Source organism: Trichoplusia ni, chromosome 5 (assembly GCF_003590095.1).
Source record: "Trichoplusia ni isolate ovarian cell line Hi5 chromosome 5, tn1, whole genome shotgun sequence".
NCBI lineage: Eukaryota > Metazoa > Arthropoda > Insecta > Lepidoptera > Noctuidae > Trichoplusia > Trichoplusia ni.
The window spans coordinates 15,808,764-15,836,674 of record NC_039482.1 but is presented as its reverse complement, the minus strand read 5'-3'; the positions used below and the strand labels follow the sequence as shown (position 1 = coordinate 15,836,674).

Here is a 27,911-nt window from a genome sequence, read left to right as displayed (position 1 = left end):
GCGCGTGTTGCTAAACAATTGATATTAAACAAGTCTAATTTATCATGTCGAACAATCTTCTATGCTCGCTCATGATTTTTGTTTGGTTAATATTTCACGACTACGTTTTTTCTTGTATACTTTATTTTTTCATTGACTTATTGATATATCTGTAAGACACGGTTTGAATGGAATAGAACACAAAACTTAAACTTAACGTGATTTACTGCTAACAGTTTTTTAAGACATGACATTTAGTTATTCCCAGTGACTCCTTTACTTTTGATTTTAACAGCATGTTCCATTATCCACCCAAACAGTAATGATAACAAACTTATTCATAAATAATCTCTCTTCAAATTAAACCAAGTAAATCGGGCGACCGATAAATTATTATCAGGTAATTAAGAATGAAAGAACAGTTAATTGACGACTTAACTAAATGACGTATCGAATTAATGCGTATAATTATATGAAATTAAATCATAACGGTATATTAAGGGGACCGTACGTTACAAATACACGATACCAGTTAGTATTGCTTAAGCTTTTGGTTAATTTCTTCGGAAAAAAAAATACTTTTCAATAAAATGGTCTAATTTTTTCACCGTATCAAGAGAAGACGAGATTTGTGACGAAAAAATGATAAAAATTTGATATTTCAAATTAATAAAGTAGCGTTAGGTAAGGTATATTTCTGCGTTCATAACAACGGAAAATAACGATGTCTAACAAAATCAATCGGCATCCTACCTCGAAGTTGTACACAAAAGACTGGAAAAACTTTCGCCCCTTAAAAAACAATCTATTGTTTTAATTATTGCTTTCAGATTATACAATTTCTGTTCGCTCGGGCTTTGTTATACTTCGAAGAAATGCTTGTCGGAACACGTGCGCTGCCGCTGGTGACGTCTTAATTAATTTTAGAGGTATAGATTGACTAAGGTTTCCTGTTAGATAATATGTAACAAACCACATTTAGTATATTTGACATTCTTATGGGATGTAACTTTCGTAAACTATACAAAACTACGATACTGTTTAAAACTACGAAGAGTTTCTATGGGAAAGAGCTTGGCGTTAAAATTATCGGGTATGGAAGATTTCCATTCCGATTTCTACGAAGAGACTTACTATTTTTAGACTCACAAAAACAAAATCTTCTACGTACCTATCATTCTTTCATATTATCATCTGGCTACTTCCCTTCTCTTATAGTTAGTTAACGCATACTAATTCGCAGTCTCCCTTTGTTTAAACATAGAAACTAATAACGAATGCTACCGCTAACAAAACTGTCTGCATAAGACGTGAATTCGAAGCAAAATTAAAAATCTATTTACCTATCTAATTTTTTTAAGTATCAAAATACTATTGTATACGCCCACATTCACCAACCCTTCACCGCTCTAAGTGCTCTTGACGTAGAATAAGAAACGGCCCAGCATACTTGCTAGGGAGTTTGTAGGGCACGCTGTCATTCCATTTACAATAAACAATGATAACCGCGACCCTTCCTGTTTCGTGACCGCAACTACGGCGAATTGGAAACCTGACAAAATGTTTCTTTTATTTGCTTCAGCTATTCATTAAAGACCACTTTGGCCAAAATATGAAACGAAAGAGGTTGTGGAAGTTGAGAGGTCCAGCCTTTATTGTTTAAGATCGTTAAAGAATTAGAAGGTCCTACACAATTTACACATAATTGAATTTTCTGAACTGTTTTTATATTATTTTAGTTTTACATGACATTTATTTTAAGAATTGTATTTGTCTCAGGAAAGTCAAGAAAGAGTTACAAGTAATCATGCGTAAATCTAATACATTATTCATTTTGTAAATATTTTATTATTTATGATGGACACTTTTACGTGCATTATTCTTAGGATAATAATTTTTGAAACGAACCAATTATACCAATTATAATAAAACACGTAAAAACGTTATATTATTTTATCTCACGTCGTTTCACTCAAGATATCTTTTTCATAACTACCTAAGTGTTAAATGTTTTACCTTCCATCTAAATAAGTTTCAGCCTGCGACGGTCAAGGACTTTGTATAAAACGTGTTTGCGGAGCTTCTTGTTAATAATAAAAGCTTTGAGGTTGCAAACTTTATTATGATAGTACTTAATGACCTAGTTACGCTAGTCTCGCTCCAAGGCTAAGGGGAACTTTTCTCTATATTGAAATAAACCAGCTTACTTTTTGAAATCTATATTTAAATTAACAAATATGTTAACTTTGCAGACATATTAATTGAAAAAGTAAGCATAAAACATTGATATTCAGTTTATAGGTCCTTATAAATTAGGTCTTTCGGAAATAAAAATAACCACATAACTGCTCTTGACGATAGGTTAACGATCGCGATGTATCAATTTATTTACTTTCCTCTTGTGATATTTTGTTAATTAAGATATATGTACAATACCTACCATAAAGGAATGAACTGATTAGAGATACTTTCTATTCGATACTTTTTCGAATAATCTTTATAAATATTACAAATGAAACACTAAGGGCTTTACACGAATGGGAAAACCTTCCATATACTTGCCAAAAAGGCAAGTAAAGAAGTTGCTTGTAAAGAAGGTCGCATCAGGTAGGTCAAGTAGTTAGGAAATCACGACAGTAAATCTTCTGATTAGTACAATTAGCGAGTGACACCGGTGGAGAGGCGCGTCCTGCGTGTTGCAACACTACCGGTAATTTTATACTTGGTACAAAATATACTCAATATAGAGACGAGTAAACAAATTGTAGGTGGTGAATACAGACATTGGCGTCGGGTTAGAATTCAGAAGGAAAAAGAAGTGGAAATATAATTCAAGTGGTCTAGTACGGTATACTTTAAGTCTAGATACAAACTTGGTTACAGATAGGTGGCCTTCGCAAAGTCGAGAGGAGATTCTTTGAATATTAGACGATTTTTTTTGTTTAAAGTTTGTTGAAACTAAATAAACACATCACAATTTTTTACAAAACCCTCTTCTATCTGAGGAACGAGCATTAATCAATACGCTTGATCAATTGTGGTTTGCTCATTTTAGATAACAATTCGAAATCTAGATTTCTTTACGTTATTAACCTTCATCGACATATCAGATTGAAAAAAACATTTATCTTCAAAGTAAATCTACTGATATTTAAAATATGTAATATAATGATAGTACAACCTTTACCACTGGTAATTTATTTGAGGTAGTACCAGCTATTAGCACAAAACTCACATTTCTTTACACGCAGGGAAGAACTTCCTTCTTTTTTTTAAAAAAAAGGCGCTTTTTATATAAGTCAATTTTGTGCTAATCGCTTGTACTACCTCAAAGAAATTACCAGTGGTCAAGGTCTCGTTTAGTGTCTAAATGTGTTTAATATTGATAGTGATATCTATGTAGGACAGTCAAGTATGAGTAACCTAGCTACAATTATTACAAATATTTGTACAATTATTAAACTTAACACAACTGAGTGTCGAACATCACATCATTCGAGTGTTAGTCGTAATTTTAAGTATGTTCAACGCTGTCACTGCCAGCTGTGTGTAAAAAGAGGGAATAAAATATATACTGGTCCGTTCCCAAACGCTGTTGATTATTCAATGGTAAATAATCTTATATTAAAAACGATATAGCACGTTTTGACGTTCAACTAGAAAAGTACCATTATATTATTTACTTGAGTATCCTACAATCCATTCCAGCACGTTGTAAATATATTAATATATCATAGAGTAGGTCATAAAGGCCACAATAGTACATTACCAGAGGCGTGCCCGGCATCGTTATAGATGTCTGTCATGCCAATTTATAGGCTGAAACTGAGGTCTAGGATAGGTCTTGAATGAAGCATGTATACAAACATCAAGGGGTGTCTAAAATAAACGGTAAATAGGAGATAGAGGTTCCGTTCATCCTATTTTAAGACATAAATGATTGATATAAAACAGCAATCATTATCAAAAACGACTAATTGAATTGCTGGAAAATTGAAGGTGTGGTTTTATCTATTTTCGACGATCCTGTCCTCACAAAAAGAGCAATACAGATATCAATTGAATTTAGCTATATAATAATTGTGAATAATAGTCAAACTGTCCCATTTAAATTAATGTAATCCCATCATACATATAAAACACGAACGCGATTGAAATTATTTTCGTCAATCAGGTATTCGAGGCTACAAATATTGCTTTCACAATTAATACAACAAATAATGTGCTTAATTAACATTGCCACAACCGTTTTCACGATTATTATTTTGTACTTTTCAATTATTGTAATTATCATGGAGGTTTATATTTTGTGTAACTACTATAATGTTTCTGATAATTATGAAACAAATACAACGTTTTTGTAGAACATACGATGCGTGCTTACATTATGCGCTTTGAATAAAACGCTCTTTTGGCATTCTCCTTTATAAATATATTCTCTCAAACTTCAACACAGTATGAAACCAATCCAATGCTAGAAGAAATATGTCCATCGTGAACACTAATACAAGAAAATAGTTTCAGCAACAACCGTAAAAACCAATACACAGAACAAGACCTGCACAATGCGTCAATTTTCCCATTCCGCGGCTAGCAGAACCAGACATCAGCGTCAGCTTGTGAAGAGCAAATTGTTTTTAAATATTTACCCAAGCAAACTGCACAATACTTTTATTTTACCATCCGGTAATATGGTTCTCGGTAACCATTCAACGCTTGAAATAAATTTTAAAACGTTTTAGAAAACACTTAGAGGTGATTCGTCACACGTTACACGAAGACATTGAACTTTACGTGTGTAACGCGATATCTTCGACCTGTTTTCGAAATAGTTTGAAACGAGAATAAGAAATACATGGAACACTCGCTTTTTATGTTGTGACTTGTAAGAATAATGCACGCAGCTTGTTCTTTTGAAATGTTAAAGATATATTTTCAAATATCGTAAGCTATTAGAATTCAAGACAAGAAAATAAAACAGTATTTAATTGGTAAAAAAAATAATTGATACAACGGCTTACTGTCGCGTATTTATCAGAAAAACCATCTAGAACTTAATTTTGACAAATATTACGCAGTTTTCTTCTAGATACGGCGACGACGCAATATTCGTTCAAATATAAATAATTCTACTTAACAAACAAAACCTAAACTTGGATTCAGGAGAGAAGTGAGCAGTTCTCGAAGAAGCCGGATTAATACGAATGATTCACGAATCAACGGACGCATAAACCAACACTTAGTAAACAGCTTTAATAGAGTGCATCTCCAGTTTCCACTAAACACAAAGTTATAAACCATTTTACTTATTTCTTGATCAGATCAGACGCAGTTATATTTCATTTATAAATGTTTTTGACGTTTATTTTGCAACAATTAAGTAATATCCGATACCATTAATCGAAAAAAGTCTTTACAAGCAAGCAATCAAGCTTCCTTTCTTTTCCAACTTTAACAACAGAATAAAACAGAACAGAACAGAAAAATGGAGGGCTTTTTTGTACCAATTCTATAGGAAAGTGGGGATAATGGTGTATTATGCCTAGATCTAAAAAGACGATCATTGAATATCATTAGTTTTCATTCCAGAGCCTCAGCTCGTAACTAAAATATTAGCCTCAATCACAAAAAAAAAAAATTAGTGTATTCTACAAAAAAGGCGAGTGACAAATCTTAAATCTGATGTAAGTAAATGTGAGTCAGACGGATATGAGCAGTCAAAATTAAAATGTAGGCTTCGCCGTTCGAAAGCGATAAGAAAGCTATAATATCAAATGAGGTTTTTACGTACCTTTTAATTTAATTATTTTCATGTTTATCACTGCATGATAATAAAATTGAAAGCCTGTATACCTACTACAGTAATGCTGTTTTCGTGTTACAATAAAATTTAGTTGAAACTTTCGAGCGATCGTATACGATTTACACGCGAGCACATTGGTATTTTGCAGGCAGGGCAGATTTTGGATAACGGGCGATGAAAATGTTAAATGGTGAAACCATTACTATTACGTACATTTCTCACAAAATTCCGACGCTGTCATTATTTAGGCTTGTGTGCTACAAATAATCAACTAGAGTTAAATAAAGAAAACCAAATTTGCAAAAAAATATTGCCCTTCATTTCAATTTCAATTCCCCCCTTCGAATTTATATACGAATAAAGTTTCCTAACCTGGATTGTTATTATTTCTTGTTAAAGCGGCAACGGAAATCCATCATCTGTGAAAATGTTAACTTTCATCTACCTCGAGATACAGCATGGCGACAGATAAGCGGACTGACAGTCTTAGTAATAGATTCCGTTTTTACTCTTACGAGTACAAAACCCTAAAAAAGAAAAAAAATAAGTATCTATTCGTCAAGTGAAACACCGGTGTTAGTCTATAAAGGCTAACGAATATCCTCGTAAAAGCGACAGTTACTACGCCAGACGATCATGGAAGTGTTTCCTCCTAATGAAATTTAAAACTTAAGCAATAAACGCGTTCGAGCGTTGAACACCAGTCGATGGTAAAGGTCGCCAGTTGAAATCTGACCTTTGAACTCTTTGTAAACCGCTTTTATAAGTATCCTGGCGAAATGCCACGGCGGTGCTCTGTGGAATCAGTTCAATACTAATTTGTCTCGCTCTTGTGTACTTATGATATAAAATGTCATGTTTTCATCTACATCGTTTAGTTTGGAACCACCCACTGCTGGGTATAGGCCTTCTACTAACTTAGCAATTACAGACTTCTGAAAATGTTCCGTATAACCTCAATGCTTTCGTTGAAGGCGAGAAAACGGGCTAAGGTAGTGATACTAACTGGACCAAACTCTTTTCGATTGAGACTCCTGAATGTTATTAATAACATATTTACTTGCACTACAATAATAATAAAGATATACACGTACGAGAAGGATAATAATTTTATTACATTCACTGTTTTTACGACTATAATACTATCAATAAAATTGACATTAAATAATATTCTTAACATACTAAGTGAACAACAAAGTAACGATTGTTTACAAATATGAGACAGGGATCATAAGAACACGCGAACCAGATCGGAACTATAAATTGTGTCCGTAATAAAAATCCCCTCGTAAAAATGTTTTGACTTTTTTTATTGTTTATTGTTTACCGGGTCGATTTGGTGCAGTACTTTACAGGAGAGGACAGAAAACCTAGTTGTATAAAAAGAGGCAGTATCGAGAATATTTTAACAATCGTATTTATCAAAAACTTTGTAATTTTCGTGCCAACGCCAATATTTTAATTTTGCGGATCGTTTTTTTTTTTCACAAATGAGCGACAATTTAAAATTTTGTACGATCTCTTACTTTTTTATACTTACAATTGCAATTTTGATAGCAATGCTAATTACGTACGTACATAAACCCTCTGTTTTAAGCAGTAATTGCTGAATGTAGCACGAGGATGTTACTAGCGTAGTAGCGATAAACTTATTTTTCGAAACGCGAAAACATTATGTCCAAAATATGCAAACAGCGTTTACAAGCAGCTGGTGTCTAAGATTGGTGAAGCAATTTCTGTAATGTAGTACTACAGTGTATATTTCTTTATATCTTTAGTATTTTCTTACGTCTAACGACACCCTCGAGAAAAGCTTTCTTTTTCTCGAGTACTTCGCGTTGCTGGCTGTTAATTTATTACCCAAGAGGTACTAAGGGAGGTAGAATAATATCGACACTGCTTTTAGTGAAAAAATAATATTGATATTCTGTTCGCTCTGGGGACAGCTACGCTAAAAATACTGTTATTATAAGTGTAAAACAATGATACTTCACTTTAATGGGCTAAGTGCGCGAAATAATGGTTTTGTGACTTGGAAATTCACAAAGAAGGCTTAATTGTTTCTAAAAAATATATTGAACAGAATCCAAATTATTAAGCCGTCTTTCTACTCTACACAGTATTGTTTTAGGTGGACCTTCTTAACTTGTCCTGCAGCATGATTTGTTTTACGAGTTCCTTGCCGTAATTAACTGCTGTCAAAGAATCGACGCATGAAATATTAGGTGTTTGTATATGGGACAGGACGTTGAACTCATAAAATGTAAAGGTATATTTTGCTTACACCCGTAATCGTAGTTTCAAAAACAATCGAGTATACTTTGTCAGAAAGTAGTAATTTAGTATAAAAATATTAAATTGGAACACGAACCCCCAAGTAAACCGCAAAATAAAATCCTCATAATGACCACGATAGACGCGCGTGAGTCAGTGTGTGCTGTAATTGCGAGCAGGATGACTGCGCCATCTCTTATCATAATATTTAATCGCCTTTTTCATCAACCATGGAAACAATTAATATGCTCATATATTATGGCGTAAGCCAGCGCCAGATAAAAAAAATCTATAGCGCAGAACGCTCGGTCACCGTAGACAAAAAACCTATCATAATATTTCACATTGCAATCGACGTCACGGTTCGCATAACAAAACGAACCAACATCCATATCTACAAAAACCATTTATCAAGAGTAACATCCATAAATTGACGAAACAGTTTTGTTACGTAAATTTAACTGCACCCGAACTGCTCGAGGTAAATAAATAGATATAGCGTGCAGCAGGCATTCCCACACGCAGTATTTAAAAATTGGCACAATATTTACGTAAAACTAAGTGGCATGGCACGGAGGCGCAAAGGTTTGGCAAGCGGGCCTTGAGATCGAGGCTAACATGACGAAAACGACCGACAATGGGTGAGCACCGTGCAAAAAAAGTTCTTACAGATAGAGGTTGAGTAAAAAATTATTTGGATTCGCTTAGTCACTGTAACACAAAACTGTGTAATCAAACTCAGTGTTCGCCAACAAATGGGTGAAACAAATCGATCTATCCCATACTTCCCGCATGGCGCGTTCAGTGTGAGCGCTTTAGCAGGGACAAATGACATTCTGAGCTCAGACGAAACTATTTAATAAAAAGTCCCAGCACATAGCTACATATAAAAACTGTAGGCTTCAGCCGGTCGCTCCCGACATCTGTCTAGCGCAACGTATAAGCCTATGAGAGCTTACATAGCTCCATGGAAGCTTGGGCTGGCATTTTCGAAAGACATAAATTTCCGATAAACGCAATCTAGATAGTATCAGGAATCCAGAATGTGTTCCGAGTTCATTTCCTGCGAGTGAATGAGAAATATACAGGCGACGTCGCTCGCCCTCCGCCTCACTGTTGCGATAAACTAATTTTCTCTATCGCTCGAGTTCAAGGCCTCCAGTTTCCTTATGACAATATTTAAAGAAAACATTTGTGTACGAAATTCGTAGCAACTTGATCAAATTTAATATAAAAGGTAGAAAAACATATTACAAATAAAAACTTTCTCATTACTTAGTATTTTCTACATAAATTCATTATGTGGAGGTTTCGAAAATAACCTTCAAGAGAATTTCAAAGGTTGTTTTTTATGATTCCTGGTTTTATTTGACCTGATGATCAGAACATGAAGACTTAATACGCCGACTTCCAAGAAACATTCAAAGTGATAAGTTCAACAACTTTAATTGAACATGTAAGTCAACTTAAAGTAAATAAAAACTTTTGTTGCGACCGGAACGTATAAGGAGTAAGTACAGTGAGAATAAAATACAGTCATTATCAATTCACAGAACCTTTCAATAAATCACTCTTAATTACATCGAAGTCCAAAAGAAATCAGCGCACTGCTCACACAAGGCATAATTAACGCGGAAGTTAAACTTGACACAATGTAGCTACGTTAATTAAGGTCGCATAAAATCAAACAGTAATCGAATGTGCGAAAGTTATCCTTTTAAATTTTAATTCTTCGGATAGAAACGAAATTATTTTAAAGCCCGCGCCGGGTGTGTATCGACTATCGATTGAAATATATCGTATTACAATTTTATTCGCTGACCCAAATTTCCACGACCGCAATCGAAAACTACGCAGGTTCGTTGTGATTGGATATTGATTTATTTTAGACATTGTTTTAGCAAAGTCGTTTATACGGAACCATTGTGTTGTTTGTGTAGGGCTGCACCCTCCTTTTTATAGCCGGCGAAGACTGCGGCAAATGCACTTGAGAGCCATAAAGAAAATAAATGCTCACGAAATGTCTTAGATAGAAACACCACGAGATTTGCGGACCGCAACATCTATAAATAAAGGAACAGTGGTGAAACGTTGAACGCCGAATACGCGTCTCTAAAGACGGTTGAAATTCTATCGTTTTAAAAAAAAGTACAATGGTTTTGAAATTGCTTCTGCAGATCATATATTTTGATTGCATTAGCAAAAGCATACCTATGTCGCAATCTGCACGAGTAACAATGCCTCTTGTACCACTAATCAGAGCATATGCCAAATTTGGACCATCGTCAAACCAAATCTGGCCCATTGTATGCCAATCCGGGCCACAATACCATAGGCACGACTTTCGACCCGTCTAACTTGGCGTATCAAATTGGTGTTCGTTCTAAAAGCGATTGTCAAAAGCAAAGCTGACTACGGAGCGAAGTGGAAGACAATTTAGGAATTTTGGACGACTGATGGGAGACCTTTTATAGGCGACAACCCCAGAGTAGTACACAGGTTTATTATATCTATCTAACGAGAAATTATAACTTTAATAACAGGTTTATTTGACCAGTCCTTGGTAACCATTTGAAAAGCTTGTGAAACGAGCATTTGCATGGCCACAAACCAAATATGCATTTAATCAAGCCGATTTGTAAAAGTAAACAGTGATTGTACATCCGCAGCGCATGTTTGGGTGTTCTCTGTATAACTAAATACCACGGGATTGCGTCGGAAGGTCATGGCAGACGGCTATGCAGGTAAACAGTCGCGCTCCACTCAGATTCTAGGAATCAAAGGTTGTTTCATAGCGAGTTCAAGTTCATGACACCATTGCTAGTTACGTTAGATATATCCAATTATTGGAAAGCTGTAGTTTGGAGTTAACAGTCTCCAAAATTCCCTATAAGGTTGTTTTTAAAAATAGTTTCAAAAGAGAGATTTTTTTTTGTATGTTGCAAAATCAGGAATTTCATATATCAGTCAGTTCTGACGTTTACATCAAGTTATACAACAGAATTGCTACTTTGAAAATATAATGTCGTAAAACTGAAGCAAATAAAACATCAATCAAGACGTAAGGACAGAAAAGAATACCTCAATTCTTGAACCAAGAATATATCGTTCGTAAAAATATCCAGGACGTCGTCTTGGAGACGCAAACAATTCACTCATAAAAATGTACGCGAAAAATGTCAACGTTGGCATTTTACGTACGAGAGAACTTCGCTTCGAGAGTTTTTAGGACCAAAAATGTCAGGAAAACTACCACTGAATAAAAATGGAGCATCGCTATAGCCAATCTGACCCGAAGTCATGCACAAATGTTTTAAAATTTTGGAAGTCTGCGACATAATGTGACCGGTTCGCAAGACATGGTATAGGCATAAATGTCAATTACCAGGTGCAAATAAAAGTTTGAATTAATAACAGAACACAGCTTTGGTTCAAATAAGTTGCTCTCGACCAAAACTGGGATGTAAAAACCTGGAAACGTGGGCAAGTAAAGTTTCTGGTATCAATAATAGAAAATGCTTGCTAGATATAAATTGGATAGCAGTTGACTGAACGCTTCGATGAGTCATTTTCATATGTTTACGGTTTTAGAAATGTCACTTGGTTGGGTCACCAAGACCGCATAAGAATTGGGGTAGATAAGTTAAGACGTGAGGCAAGCTGGTACTATTTACGACTGGTTACATAAGACCCGACAACGGACACGAGACGTGGGCGTGTCGCGCTAACGACATTTGATAGGTTCGACAGATAAATCGCTGGGGTCACATAGGTTATAGGTCAAAATCGTCACGGCAAAGTGAATATTTGAATTTTTTATGCTAATGACTATTTTGTTAATGAAGTTTCTATCGACTACCGATATTGTTGTGACTTTTGAATAATGGGTATCATTTACATTTAATTAATGGAAGGGAAATATAATTTGTTTGAGAATGTGTGGGAGTTGACATTCCATTCATGAAGCTGTTCTATAATATTATTTTAATGGTTGTTATGAGCTTGTCAATGTACGATTGCGACCGGTGTGAAAAGGACGCCCAAGCGGGTAATAAAATGATTTTTTACTTAGTTTAGTCTTTTAGCTGGGTAGTTATCAACGACCAAAGTGTTTTTCTTTAACTTGTCAATACATGGCATGTATGAATCTTAAATTCCATTATTTAATAACTTATGAAGTACTATCAATATTACATTAAAAAAGGGAAAAATAAAAAACAAGGAACATTTTTTTGCCTTTTGATATTCAATGTTAAATTTTTTATATCTTATATTTCTTAATACGGAAAACATGGACATTAATGAAACACGAATGGCGTGGGCTGCTTTATATTAACTAGATACTGTGGTTTTTGTAACAAGCAACAAAGGCAAGTAAATATTAATTAGACTATGTGTATATTATACATTTCAGAAAGGAACTTCATAATATAATTTAGATAGGAATCTACACGGTTAAAAGAACAAATACGTATGCAGGAATAAATTTTACAACAATTTTATTATTAATTTGTATGTTACTACTCATTTCTACTTACATATAGGTACCTACGGGTAATTTCCTTAGAGTTACCGGCTTTACGCATATCAGATATGCGTCAAATAACAAAAAAATAAAGATACATACGCCATACAAGTTTAATGCTAGGCAACATTGTATCAGTCAAGTAGAAAAACTAACAACTACGAAGTCATTTAAAATGACGTAATAAATTACCGCATGTCATGCATAATATATCCGGTTTGATCGGTATTCTAGTGATTACGAGTCCGACCCTGTACTAAGATATACGTGTGCGGGTAAACAACCCTCCTTGTAGTATTCCAGAAGAAAAACTGGAGTACGGAACCCCTATAATTCCACCACGACATATGTCCGTTTGTCTGTCGTGGAGTTACTTTTTTGCTACAATTGTACTGTGCTACCTAGAATCTAAAGGGTTGTTTAATAAATAAGTAGGAAACAATTGAAGCGTAAAAATAATGAACATAGCGAAAAAGGGCTTTTTCTGATGAGTGTGCTTTCTAAGGATGTGGATTGGTATTTTTTAAACCATCATAAAACCGTTATATACAAAATCTAACGTCCGCCTTACGATAAAGAGTTCCAACTATACACTTAGCTATAAAATAAACTGAGCCGAAAATTTCCAAACTTCGGATCGCACATCGAGAAATACAATTTAGACGGACAGGCGCGAAAGTGATTTCCCTTTCGAGAGCGGAAACCTACGGTACGGCAATTTCACGTGCTCGGAACAGCTACCTACGTCAATATCCTATTCGGTGCGACATTGACTTTAATAACTCGTCTAGACTTGTAGCACTATTAAGTACTGAAAGGCAGTAGATTATTTAAAGAATATTTAAATAGCCATAAGGATGCATATTATTTATGGATATCATACGATGACGGCTGAAATTATATTTTTTAATCTTGGCTCAAAGTTGGATCGCTATGTCGATAATCTCTTTCTTAACGGGTGGATATGCAGCCAGAAACTATTAATTAGTAATTAAATAAATTATGAATTAATTTGTATTTGCAATCAATAAATTACGATTTCAGTTGAATAATAATGTATAATAATACTCCTTTAGTTTTATCAACACCCTAATTAATTACCAAAACAAGCAATTTTATACCATTAGGTAATTAAATTGCGTATACTAAATATTGCCATTAAAAACAATTCATCAAATGAAACGAAGTACCGTGTAGAATAAATTATGATGCGCTGAGAGAGAACGCATTCACAGTTCACGGCGCTCGTGACGTTCATCGTATATGCGTTTACAATTAGCACCCGTACGAAATAATATTTATTTGAAATTGAATCCAAATTACTGTTGAACAATCAAGACAACATTTGAGATAATATACTCGGAAGTGATATAACAATTCTAAAAATATTATGACTTGTCATTTTAAATGCGGTTTCATCAATTATGTACTCTAATCTCTTTATAATAAGAGACGAGGCAGTCACTGCCATTAATTTTATAGCATACAGCCTTCAAATAAATAAATATAACAAGTAGGTACAATAATTCAGTCGTGTGACTCAAATTTGAATTCGGGAACATCATGAACCACAACCACTGAACCACATTATTTGTCTCGTAATTAAAGGGAAGTTTATACAGGCATTGTATACAACTACATACAAATATACTAAGTAAGCTCTGGTCTATATTTAGTCAAAACATTAGAGTAATCAATATTCACCACAACATCTAATAAGTCCGTAATCATCGGCACACAACGATACACGCATAACTAGTCATGAGAGCGAGCAGTGGTCTCCCACAAACCACAGTCAAAGGGCGAGTTAATTAAGGGCTGCAGGTATTATTAGCGGGTTTTGGTGAACCATGGCAACTGTCACATGTAACATGCAAAGGCTTAGACATAGGGAATAATATGTTTACCAAATGTTGGTGACTCACTCAGGTAAGATCAAAGACATGATTTGTTTTTATTTTAATTGCGATCGTACATGTTGTGTGACATGTCTTATGCTTAAAAAAATATCATCATGTAGCTTTTCCGCGCAATTTTGAGGATTTAACTATCAGAAAGTAAACCAAATTGTTTTTTTATCAGGTATTTAGTAGAGAACACCCGAATCTTTAAATAAATGACTAGTTGAGGAATTAGTATTTTTTTTAATAAATATAATAGCCTATTTGTTATTCTGAAGTGTTATTCGACTACGCACAAAAACTAAAAATAACCAGTACACAGAAAAGCAGTGCAGCAGTGAAAAGGGTAAAAAACACAGAAATACACACTCAAATTCGCCATTACCTATGATTTTAGTGTGGCAGTGTGATGGGCTCGACAGTTTCATAATCTAAGATCGTGGTATATCAATTTCAACGTCAGTATCATTTGGCATCGCAGACGGCCGTCAAGATAATGAGTAAAACAAACACCTACTCGCTAAGTACACGATGCATCGATTGTTTATCGCGAGCCGTGTCGTCACGAGCGCCTGCCGAACACACAGGCGGACACTTAACTCAATAGTTCGGAACGCATGAGTATTTGTTATTGAAACTTCATGATGCGGGAACGATCGAGGGAGACGTCATGTGGGAAACAGAGACGTTTTCTAATAAATTTCAGTGAATATCTGAAAATAGCTGGCCAATCTTATACATATTGTTAACGTGAAACGTGACAAAATACTTCCTTGTCAAGATAAAAATATATAGCTGTTTAATTGTACCGTAATTCTTGCCCAACCTTAGGCCACGGCATTCGTCACGCGTGCATGTCAAAACTCAAATGACCACAGCGTTGATAGTCACGAATTGTGACGTATGGTCTCAAGCGCACACGACTGTGAACTGTAAGAGATGGTCCACTTTCTGATAACACTATATTTAGGTAAACGAAATTCAGCATGTTCTTAAAAAATGCATTAGTTGGTCCTGTTTTAAATTATATTCATCGTAAAAGAACTGGAAGCGCGTCCGCTAAGATCGTCTTTTTTTACTAAAAGTTTTGTTATAGGAAATATTACTATCCTTCGCCATTCTTATGTGGAAGGTTAGGAACTGCGCCACTTTGCAAAGACTATATCCAACAATGGATCAATTAATCGAACACTACAAATGTAACTGCAGAGCCCAAAGCGGCTAATTAATAACTGTCACAGAAATACCCGCTGTCAAAACACGCCTTGATTAACTATTACCAACGAATAATACAAGCTTCATTATATACGTGCTATGAAAACAATGTACAAAATCCGTGCGTGCCAAACTGTGGAACAGACAAGTCGTGATGTGTGATCACTAGCGAACACGACTCAGATAAACGGTGCACTCAGATAAGATACCGACTATACTCTCTACAATATTAATGTGATAACACTCCTCAAATTATATACTTACATTTCTAAGGATAATTTGTTTACTTAGCGTATACAAATTTAAACGAACATGCCGAACATCCACGCAATCGTATACAATATCATTAGAGTGTCAATCTTATCTTGAATCAGTATCTAAGTATTTTCTATACACGTGGAACTCGTGTTAACGACAGTCATTATCTAATTGATTTCTTTAATTTTCTGATTTAAGTACAGTGCCCGTGCTACGTATACCCCTGTCTTTACTGTATACTATTCTACGAAAGCGAAGTGTATATTTGTACAATCTTTAAAGCCGATTTACGTTATTGCATTACGCCGTCCAACCGAGATTCTTATACAGGGGCGTGGGGAACGGCTACTGTATACAATTTATTTCTATTTTCCTCAGGAACTAAGAGGGTTAGCAAGAAAGCGTCAAATAAAAATATTAATTTATGATTTTCAAAGTGAAAACAGCAGTTGTGCAAGTAAGAACTCGCCTGATTTCCCGGAGGGTTAGAAAATGTACGAATGTCTACACCTACATGTCGTCGATAATGGTATTAGAATCTGATTCAGGACGTGGGTGGACCGACCTAAAACTGAAAGCAAAGCCTAAGTAACGACTTGAACAAAACAGAATCTTTCAATGTAATTACTATATTTTCCAAATGGAACTTTCGAATTCAAACAATCAACTCTGCTTCCTGACGTTTAGCATCAGAAAGCTCGAATCAATTCCTGATCAAAGCCGTACTGGCGATGACAACTCGATGCAACTTTCGACGAAAAGCGAGCGGCAGTTATAGCGAACGTATATCCCATCAATATATTTTGGATGGACCCGTGTATCGGCGTTCGCGGAAAACATGCGTGCGTTGGAGCCCTGGAGGGTGGAATGGTGGCGATGCGGTGTTGTGTCGCTATACTTATGCCCGCTAGGCGAACGCGACGCGAAGGGACCCTTTATTATTTTCAACATTTTGGTACTTCCCCCATACACCTAGGTCTATATAGGTATTTATTTTCATGTTTTGAATACAAAATACCGATCGTTCTTGCATGCTGCATATTGTTATCAAGCATGGCGTAATCGTATTTTTATAGCAACTGTTTTCTACCTATACGTGTCACCAAGCACAAATACGCTGACATATCAGCCTGCTCATCTTGATTACTGTTATAAAACATACATTCAATCACCGATGAGTGATTGACTGTGCATAGTGTGCATGCCACAGATTAAACCGACTCATCACGAGATTTCTATAGACACATTAAAGTTTTCCATCGCATAACAATATCAGTCTATATTTAGTATTGCAAACGTGTTAACGTACGAGCTACACATACATATGATTATTGGAACGTCAATGGAAACCTATTGTCCTAAATAGATACTAGTGGTGCTGGTGAACATGCATCGTAGCGAAGCAAAAATATGATTAGCGGTAAGTGTCAATGTTAGTGACGTCACACGACGATATGCAGCGCAATATGTTGGAAGAGTAAGTTAAGTATAACTAGAATAATATATTCTTGATTCGTTGATGATTTATTTTCTATTCAACTGTGCAAAATACATCATTTTATTGAGACGGATATTTAAAAGTAAAGTGTTAGCTCAGTTTATGAGCAGTAAATCAAGTATTAATAATGTTTTACTTGCTAGACGTGTATGAGTTGAATAAAGCTGAGAAGTGTGATTCTGTTTCTCTGTAGTTACTAAAAAAAGAACGAACTAATTGTTTCAAAGATTTTTACATTACATAAAGTAGGCCGCGGTGCATCGGAATTAATTTAGGAATATAACCTCGTATCAAATTTTAAAAGCGACTACCACTAGTTTTTTAATATCTAAAAATACATTTAGACGCATTTCATTTTACACTACAGGTATATAATGCTACTCGGCTACGTTGAAAGGGAAAAACATATTCATATGTAAACGCAGCAACGGTACTTTACACGCAAAAACAATATTTATGCATGCAAACACCACACCATTGTCTCTAACACCATTACTCAGGCGAAAGTAGAATTTTATGTAGATTTATTATCGCTGTGTTTGTTTAATGTACGAACAGACGATCAAATTCGTTATTAGTAATGTGCTCCTATTATAGACCTTTAAATATTATTAATTAGATTTTAGATTTGAGTAGAAACTTAACTAGGCATGGCTTGGTAAATAAGCAAAATTATCATCATTATCATAGCTGAAGCTACACAACATTTGTACAGAAATTCATCAAATTTTAAGTACTCGTTGTATACGATACCTTGATACAAGAACAGCAAATCGCTGACGTTTACGTTGTTAAATACGCACAACCACTGATTTCTCAATTAATCAATTCGTAAATACGGATTCTAATGTAAAAAGATAAATAAATATACATGGTTCTACAATAAGTAAATACATAAGAGCAGACACCCTTATCGCCAGTACAACTTGACCTATAACACCGCATTTCGCAACGACCGGCGACCGGGCAGCAGCCCGCACTATCGCGTATCAAGTATAATAGAATTAATTCATAAATCATAAGCTGCGACGTATGAATGGTGCGATCAACATACTCTCAATGAAATGCTTTTTAAAATTGGGGCCTTTTCGCACCTCTGTGTCTCTCAAGTAACACTGTTGCAGGTGTAAAAGAGATACCACTCTACGCAGTATAGTGCCGTTTCGCTCCGAACTTTGACCTCTATCATCTGATTATACTTCTGCTATAAGGCTATTGCGTGATTTCATGCTGCGTCACTCTTATTGCTACGCATCTATCTCTACGTATGAGTTCATCGCATACAAAAACCGACACTATTTGAAAATGCTTTTGTATTCGAACCACGATAAAAAGAGGGGTTATATGATTATAATGATATTTGAGAAAATACAGTCCTCTGCTAATAAAGAAACTAGTAGCCTGGATTGCAAGTGGATAATTTAATTGTTTATTCAAACATTTTATCGATAGTTTTATTTCAAGTAATTATTATATACTGCAGATACTTTCATATTCGTAATTTCCGTTCGGAAATCCCAAAAAAATCTTACAACGGATATAAAAAATGACTTACATCTTTAAATGACATCTCAGTTGGCACAGTGACAACGGTTTTAAAATCTTTTAGAAATATTAAAAGCATAAAAAGAGAATTTATTTAATTTAATTCTGCTTTAAGTACATGTAAAAGTTGCATTTCAAAAATTCAGAGACATATTAAAAACTTCGTGGGTTTTGTCCTTGGCCTAAATCATAATTACATCGAAGACTTGATTTGACATTTAACCCTACGCAAACTAGTTTGCACTTTTTAAAGGTACTTTATAATGTCAATATTACAGACAAACAGAAGAATATGAATAGACTCAACTCTTAAAACAGACCAATGTTTGAAAAGAAGCAAAGATCGACTATCTTAGTACCGTTACGTATAGGGGATTTCGAAACCTAAGATTCCTTCACCCATTGCTCTTACAAATAATTTAAGTCCGTTTGAAGACAAAATAGCTTCGTATAATTGGGGCTACCTTAAACCAACAAAGGTACCAAGCATCCTATAGTAACTCTATCTGTATATAAACTTCCTCGTGGAAGTGGCCGCGCTTCTCATGGCCGCATCGGCCACTAATCCGTCAGTGTCGGGCAGTTGATGAATCGCTCCATTCTCCGTATTACACCGCGTATCAGGAGATACGTATAATACGTATTAGATCGTTCATTGATGCTGCGATATGTGCAGACGAGCCCACACAGCCTACACAAGTACACACCCGCAGGACTTAACGATCGAATACGTGACTCGACAACATGCTATACGATCGATTTTAGTCGTCGAGCTCGATTAAGTAAGCCTTTACAAAGTATGTATTGATTGATCGGCAACGGTATTACCTATGTATCATTAAGAAGCGACGCCTACGCAAACGACACCAAAATATGTAAAATCATATGCGGCACTCCCGATAGATACGCGTGAGTACACCGTTGCATCATTTAATAAAGTAAAATCATTGCTATCCTCAGGAATCCGTATTACGGTCCACAATACTGGCATACAAAAAAAAGTATAATTATCGCTGTTGCTCTGCAAGTTGCAAGACACGTAGTGGCTTTGTGATTAAATTGAATGGTTTAGTTGTCGTTCATCACATAAAACAAGGCATTAAAATCGTACGGGTACCCTGCTCGAGCCTATTCCCACCAGTCAATTAAGTAACGGGTGCATGTCCAAAATATGTGATGTAAACGTGGGTCAGTCTAGCACACGAGACAAAAATGGACGAATATCCAATATAATGTCAATTTTAGCCATCGTAACTTATGTACACAAACTCATAGAGGTTGTACTTAATAGGTGTGTTGTATGTTTCTAATACTTATCGTTATAAACAGGATATCCTTTATAATATTTTTACTAAAATTACCGTTACTCCTGAAATACAACGACAGAGATATAAAACCCCTGAACATTTTGGCGACGTTTCCAGTGTGATCGATCGCGGTAGACGGTTCGAATATAAAATACGAGAGGGATAAGCCGCGGTTTATGTGATAAAATATTTCGCGTTAAATTCGAGAGGACACTGTGGTGTCAGATCCCTTTAATATCAATCAAATACTGTGAAGCACGTAGGTAACTAATCCCATGATATGATACCTTTAAGTTTTATTGTTTAGTGGTAGGATTATTCAAACGGAATGAAATAGGAATAAAATATATTTCTCGAGATAGCTTATTATTGAGAAAATATGTGCGTAAGAGTAGTTGATGGACAAGCATTTGTGTGGTCGACCAATGCTTGTCTTGAGACTGGTTGTCTTTTTGAATGTGACTTAAACGTTTGTGATTTACCTAGCGAAACCAAGGATTATGTTGCAATTCATACTGCGAAAGTAAATCGAGAGGATAAGGCGAAAAGCGTATAAACATTTTGTTAAAAAACAAGTTTGTCTATTTTTATATATTATAATGTAGATTGCAAAAATAATAAAAGTGCCTGCTCGGTATTCGAGAAATATACAATAAATTAAATAAAAAATGTTTTAATCAATGTTTCAATCTAACAATTTAATTTTTTATTAAATTTCGTTCACATCCGCTTCCGCTCCTGCGTGATTTAATAACAAACAATCAATGAATCCAATATCGGTACAAATATCTCGACGTTTACAATAAAAGTTGGAAAGCGAAATATTAATCCGATTGTAAAATTAAACTACCTAGTACCTACATACCAGTTCATATTGTGTTTCGTGCAATTTCCGCTTAAATTCTTTATTTCGACAGATTTCTTTGGCCTTTGTAACTATTATCTGAAAAATGCGATGTATTATCAGTTTAATATGATTTTCATTTGCTTGAATACATGCAACATACATGCTACTTCAAGTAGCGAGGTGACAGTCGATACGAGAGTTGTCCTGCAATAAGGATGAACCAATCGCGGTTAGTCTGTGGATGGGAGACCATTCCGAGACCGCACAACAGTGAGTTACGTTGACGCGTGCTGGTTTTGATGGTGCCTTAATTTTATACTATACAATATTGGGTTACTTCATTTGACAATGGTATTTCCAGTAATACTAGAAGTCGAAGGCTTAGCAACATACAAATAAGGATGGAAAATCATTTAAAACGATTTATTTATATTGTATTAAAAATGCACATTTAACTATAAAATGTATACATTCTGAGCGAACTTAAGCATTATTATTTCTATTCATACCTTTTTGGTGCTAAGTAATCAAGTTGAAAGCTGTTTAGAACACTATCGACTGCCATTACCCGAGCCCCATGGATGAAAGGCAATAATAAGGCCAGGTGCACACCGCAGGTGTGGGCGGACCCCGCCAGTTTCCATTATTTATCCTCTATAAACTGATGTGGAATATTAATGTTTATTATGTTTAATGTTATAACGACAACCGATGTATTTGAATGCTTATAATTATGATTGAGGTGCCTTTTATGGAGGAATGTTTAAAATGTTGTTTTAGTGTATTTGAGCACCAGTTTGGCGTTTATAGTGCCGCTAGGCTGGTGAATATAGCATTCAGAAATAATTTAATTTACCCAAATTTATAATTTATCCATGTAAGTATGATATGATCACTGATATTTTAAAAGTTTTTACTTTAAATATCAATTCACACGTATCTATACAGTAGAAACATGAAAATGACTGAACTTCATACTCATTTTTACTTTTTGCTCTTAGAAAATGATGTATACATTGTATTTTTATGATGAATTTTAATACGTTAACTGTCGGAGTAATATTTTTTGTAAGGTGTAGTAGGTGTGAAAAAATTAAGACCACGAAAAACCAGCGAGATACAAAATATACCTAAGATGTGTAAGGAATGAATGAGTCATGATTTTCGTCAGGCTGCGCACATATCGCAATTTTTGGTGGGTCTACATTACTTTTTTTTTCAGATAAGCTGCTATACTTTCCAGCCGTGCCAGGTGATACTTCTGAGTTTATCGACTAAGGTACACCTTGTGGTCACCAAATAGGTTTTATCGAGCACATTTGTTGTTGGCACTGAGTTTGAAATCGATTAAAAAGCAACAGGAAGGTAAGTACTTAATGATTCACGTGTTATTAAATAAGTCACGTGCAAATTTACGTTCAATACTTTTAATGACTCAATCGTAATACCTACACAGAATTTAGATATTGACACAGCAAATTCTTTCGTACGTGCTTGAACATCAAAATAGCGTGTCAATGACATTTAAAACAAGACATATAAAGAATAATTCCTTAAAAATATTATCACGATGCAATACAAGCAAGAAAAATGCTATAAAAATAGTTGCAAGACTTTTCCATAACGCTCATAAATTTAAAATAATCTCAAAATGGCGGCGCGACAGAAAACGAATGCAGTTGACAAACATAAATCTCTCGAGCACAAACATTCATACGTAATAAATATTAATAACTGTACGTCATACAGCCGTGTTTATCACTGTATAGGAGGAGTTAAGGGTCGCCAGATCGCCACCCTGGACGAAGCTAAAAGTGAAAAATGAGAGCAACGGAGACTGGCAGTCATGTAAATTTAATTTTGAGCCTGTGCAATCCCTTGAAAGTCTACAGCGGCAAGACAAAAGAAATTTTATACAAAATACTTATTCAGTGTGTAAGAATGGCTGATTCCCTAGAGTGGGTGTAGCTTTAAAATTCTATGTTTTATGTACTTTTTTAAGTTATTCAAAGACTACACTGAGTTTCACAAAAGTGAAGACAACACCGAGAATAAAGCAGAATTCAATAATTAATTTACAAAGAAAACACGTACTCCACAAAGATTGTATCTTATAAGAGTTTTCCTACAAGGGGTACATTTTTGAATGCGCGAGTTGTAACATTTATTATTATATAATAAAGTAAACATTTAAGACATTTGAACAATATTTTATAGTCATTTAGCACTGCATCGTGAACAATAATTGAATGTTAAAACGTGTCAACTTTTGCAATCATAAAAATTGTTTACGATAAGTCGAGAAGTGAAGAAGTATTTGTTTTTCATATCATAATTTAAATAATTCATTGTTTGAAAACATTATCACGACTAATATGTGTAAATATAGATATGTGCGGTACTTTAATAGTGTGTGTATAGTGATCGTCCCTTCGTGAGTTGAGTGCGTGAGGGCGTGCGTACAAGCATGCGGTCAGGCATGGAAACATGAGACATCGCGGGTAGGCAACATGACCAAAATCTTAATAGAACCACGCCAAACCCAATGCGCGCGACGTGTTGCGGGTTCGAACCCCGCCTAAGACAAGTGGTTGTGTGCTCCTCGAATGCCTGTTTAAGTCTGGGTGTTTGTATGCAAGGATTGAATTTCATATTTAAAAAGAAAATAATGTTCGTAGATAAATTTTGCCGTTATGGCTAGTTCCGCAAATGAACGGTAACTTATTACTGAATAACAATAAATTTCAAGTGGCTACACAAGACTATTGAAATCTTCAGAACCTGATAATTCTTTAGCGTATGGCTGGTACGAATCTTTTTCAGAAGGTACTCAGATAATTAAAGATGATGAGATTTTGTCATCGCGGTTTCATATTAACTTTTAAAGTACTTCCTTCTATAGAAGGACAAACATGAATTGTACAAGAGTTTGCTTCGCGAATACACTATTTACATAACTACATTGGTCACGTTTTCAACGAACAAATGATCATATTTCCCGTGAATGACATGAATATGATAGATTATACAAGTTTGAAACCTTCCACATAAACTGAGACATTAGTTGCGGCATATGCATATGATTTGTTGCATGATGTAAATAATAGGGATGTCCGTGTATTAAAAGTATGGAAAATCTAACTCTGAAACACTTTTTAATGGAATTATTGTTAGCACTATAAGGTCTCGAAGACTGATTGCCTCCAAAGATGGCTTGTTATAATCCTCGATAAAGTCTAAAGAAACCGACGAAGTTTATAAGTAGCAACTCATTTCTATTTTTGGAGATGAAATTAAGGCTATGCTAGTAAGTATAATACTTATAACTTAGCAGCGACGAAAGGAAGAATTAGTTTAATTACATAAGAAAACACGAATATTAAAACGCTTAATACTATGTCAACTAACAGTTTCATATCGCGGATATTTTTAGATATAGTTAAGTCGTTAAAGGTTAATTCCAAACGAAAATGTGTAAGCTCGTTAATCCTAATAAATATTGATTTAAATGTCAATCAATATTCGTCTACAATAAATCGGACAAGGTTTTTTGCCGATGTTTCAGCTACGATTTGTGATTTAGGGCGGTAATCAATTTCTACCCTTTTTTATTATAAACTAGCTGACCCAGAAAACGTTGTTTTGACGAATTTTTTTTTCTAGTTGTATGTATTTTTAATGCCACATTATAAAAAAATAAAAACAAACAATTTCGTCCAAAAAAAAAATATTTTTTTTGTGTGAGCAACCCTTATCACTTAGGGGTATGAAAAATACATGTTGTTCTATTCTCAGACTCACCCAATATGTATACAAAATTTCATAAAAATCGGTCGAACCGTTTCCGAGGAGTACGGTAACTAACATCGTGACACGGGAATTTTATATATTAGAAGAAGATATTCCTACGTGAAGGTGTTCATTTTAAAGCTTACTGCGAATGGTTAATATTTAGGATAGGTACCTATAGATTGCTGGACATTTGGTGATTTATCGATACGGGACGGAAAGTGATTTATAAATTAAATCTAATTACCAAATTCGTCAAATTCTCCAAATTCGTCTGCCAAAAAAACAACAAATGCGTACTAGCGCCATATCTACCTCTTATTACGTATCATATGAAATGTTTTATCATCGTGACAACTGAAACGTGAAAATCGAACTATATTTCGTGACGTAATATTCGAAACGTTGCGAGGGAGGAAGATACTAACGCCTTCCTGATTGGTGATTATGGGAAAATAAGTTTGTATATTTATAAAAGAGAGTAATATGACAGTAGGAATGAATCCAACCAGTCTGGAGTTGATTCCGTACGGAAATCAACTCATAGCAACGCTAAAATGAGAAGTGATGTTGAATAGCCGTATTGTTAGGTCCCTACACAAGTGACCACTGTGCGCGACGTGCTGGGGGTTCGGTCGCCGCATGGGGCCAACGCTTGTATGATCTTCAAATACTTGTTTTTTACCTGAGAGTGCTTAGGGCATGTGATTTGATAGTCTGGGATACCTCTTATAGCTTCCTTGCTCTGGAAGGACTTTTCAATAAGATGAAGAGGGTTTTTACAAAAAAAAAGTATCTCAACAATGTCCAATTCAATACACAAGGCTTTAAAACATTCTATCCCTTAAAAATAGTCATATCGTATAATTCTAGAAGGCGCATTTTACACAATTGAGGAAGAAACCAAATTTTTCCATAGATTAAACAGACAAATGGTATGTTTACATAACACACACATTGAAAGGAAACAGACAGACTGTTCCTGCACACAATTGTCACAAATACATACAATAGTTTGGTTAAGGGTAGTTATCACACTGAGAATGTCTTGGGTGTGTAGATATTTAGGACTTCAATAGACCCACAAACTTTGTTGCAATCTGGAGAAATACATAATATGAGTTTAGTGACAATTATAAACATGTTATAGGCAGTGCAACCTTAATTGTTCAGCCTAGTTTTTTTATAGATATTTTCAGTTTGGTTTTCTAGTCTATTGGATACAGCCACGAGCTGTGTTTTACATGAAGTGATTAGCTGTTTTTGACAACCCATGTGACTAAGTAACATTGAGTATTATTGCCAGACTTAATCAAGGTTTGTAGCTTATATTCAAGGCCTTCGTTAACATTATTTTTGTTGAACAAAGTTTAAATTTGTAATCAATCCTAACATCAAGTCTTGTGATTTTTGTTAATCTTTTGCATTTCCTTTCACAGTACCGTGTAGGTGATTTTAGAATAAATTGAAGTAACAAAGAATAGAATATAGAGCTACATGGTACTGTGAGGGTGACATAAAAGTTTGTGATTTTTTTATAGTGTTTGTTGAAACTGTACTATTATTAAAAACCTTATACTTTAGTCTGTGATTGGCCTCATAAAACATGATGATGAGAGTATTTGAGAGAAATAATGTTACATCATTTATTTTTTTAATACCATATTTTTGTGCATTGAAATTAAAAAACATCTATTTATTGAAGTATATTAAGAAATTACGTATTTGCAGAAGTATAAAAAACATAACTAAATATTTTAAACTTTTGTAAAGTTTATACTTAAGTAACATTTATAGCAACAATGGTGTGGCAAACCATGACAGTAAGCACTCATAAAAGTTATAAACAAAGACTCAAAGAGTCCTGTCCCTGTTTCCCTTGTTATTCACTTTTGAAAGTAACAAAAGCAAGTATGGAAGTAGTTCCTTCTCACGTAAACTTAGCATTTAATTAGGATTTAACACAAATCGAGTGTTTTTACTTACATGAAACATAAACGTTGACACGTTCGTGTGTATCAAAGTTAAACTACGTAAAACTTAATTGTTTTCACATGTAATATAAATGGACAGCACAGATAACGACACACACTAATGCAGTTATCGTTTAAAATTCAAAACGAGGGTCCAGCTCCACACAACATTACTAAAACATCTGTTACATGACTAACAATACCTCAAGTTATTTATACATGAAATTATCGTTTTAAACCGTTAAAATTTAGGGTATGGCAGATCACAAATAGATACTGGCGTGAGAACCTAACAGCTGTGAGCAGACACAGCACCGGCGAGCCGCCGGCTCGCTCAACAGCCACGCCACTGAAAACCCTATATAGGCAAATAGGTTACAACACTGACGAAAATTTTCAAACGGCTCAAACTCGTAAATTTTCTACTAAATTGACTAAAAAAAATAATACACTTACGTGATAACACAGATATCATCCAACAACAAGCGTCATAGCGATCCAAAAACTTGTATCACTGCATAAATAATCACAATTCAACAAGGAACATTTTGTACCATCCAACGTAAGATTACACAAACTACTTTAAAACATTAATAACTCATAATATATTGCACAAAAACTTTCTCCAAGCACTGACACAAAACAATGATAATATTTATAACGTTATTATCACAAATATAAACGAAATATCACAAACGGATATCACTTTTCTACTTGTCCTTGCGTTCACATAAATTGGCAGCCATCTTGCGTTCGTATGAGCAGGGAGAAATGTTGCCAATTTTTAAATATTTTTTCCACGGCTCTTAAGCGGGTAAAATTTGATGTTTTTTGAAAACGTTTGAAAATGAACAATTATGTGGTGAAAAAAAATATTCAAGTATCGTTTCAATAGAATGATTTAGTTCAATTTATTCCTTTTTTTTTGTTAAATTCAAGTTAAGTAATTTTGTAATTTACAAAATAATGCTACTAATAAAGTGTATAAACATGAGCC

The 27,911-nt window shown here is 34.7% G+C and overlaps 1 protein-coding gene across 1 annotated transcript in view; it reads right to left on the bottom strand.

Annotated features, from left to right (window-relative positions):
• The window catches only part of LOC113494070, a 118,125-nt gene extending 90,444 nt beyond the window's left edge, over positions 1-27,681 (bottom strand). Inside the window, exon 1 of the mRNA XM_026872206.1 lies at positions 27,371-27,681. The gene's annotated coding sequence lies outside the window, so the exon portion shown is untranslated. The remainder of the gene's footprint in view (positions 1-27,370) is intronic.
• Between the last annotated feature and the right edge of the window lie 230 nt (positions 27,682-27,911).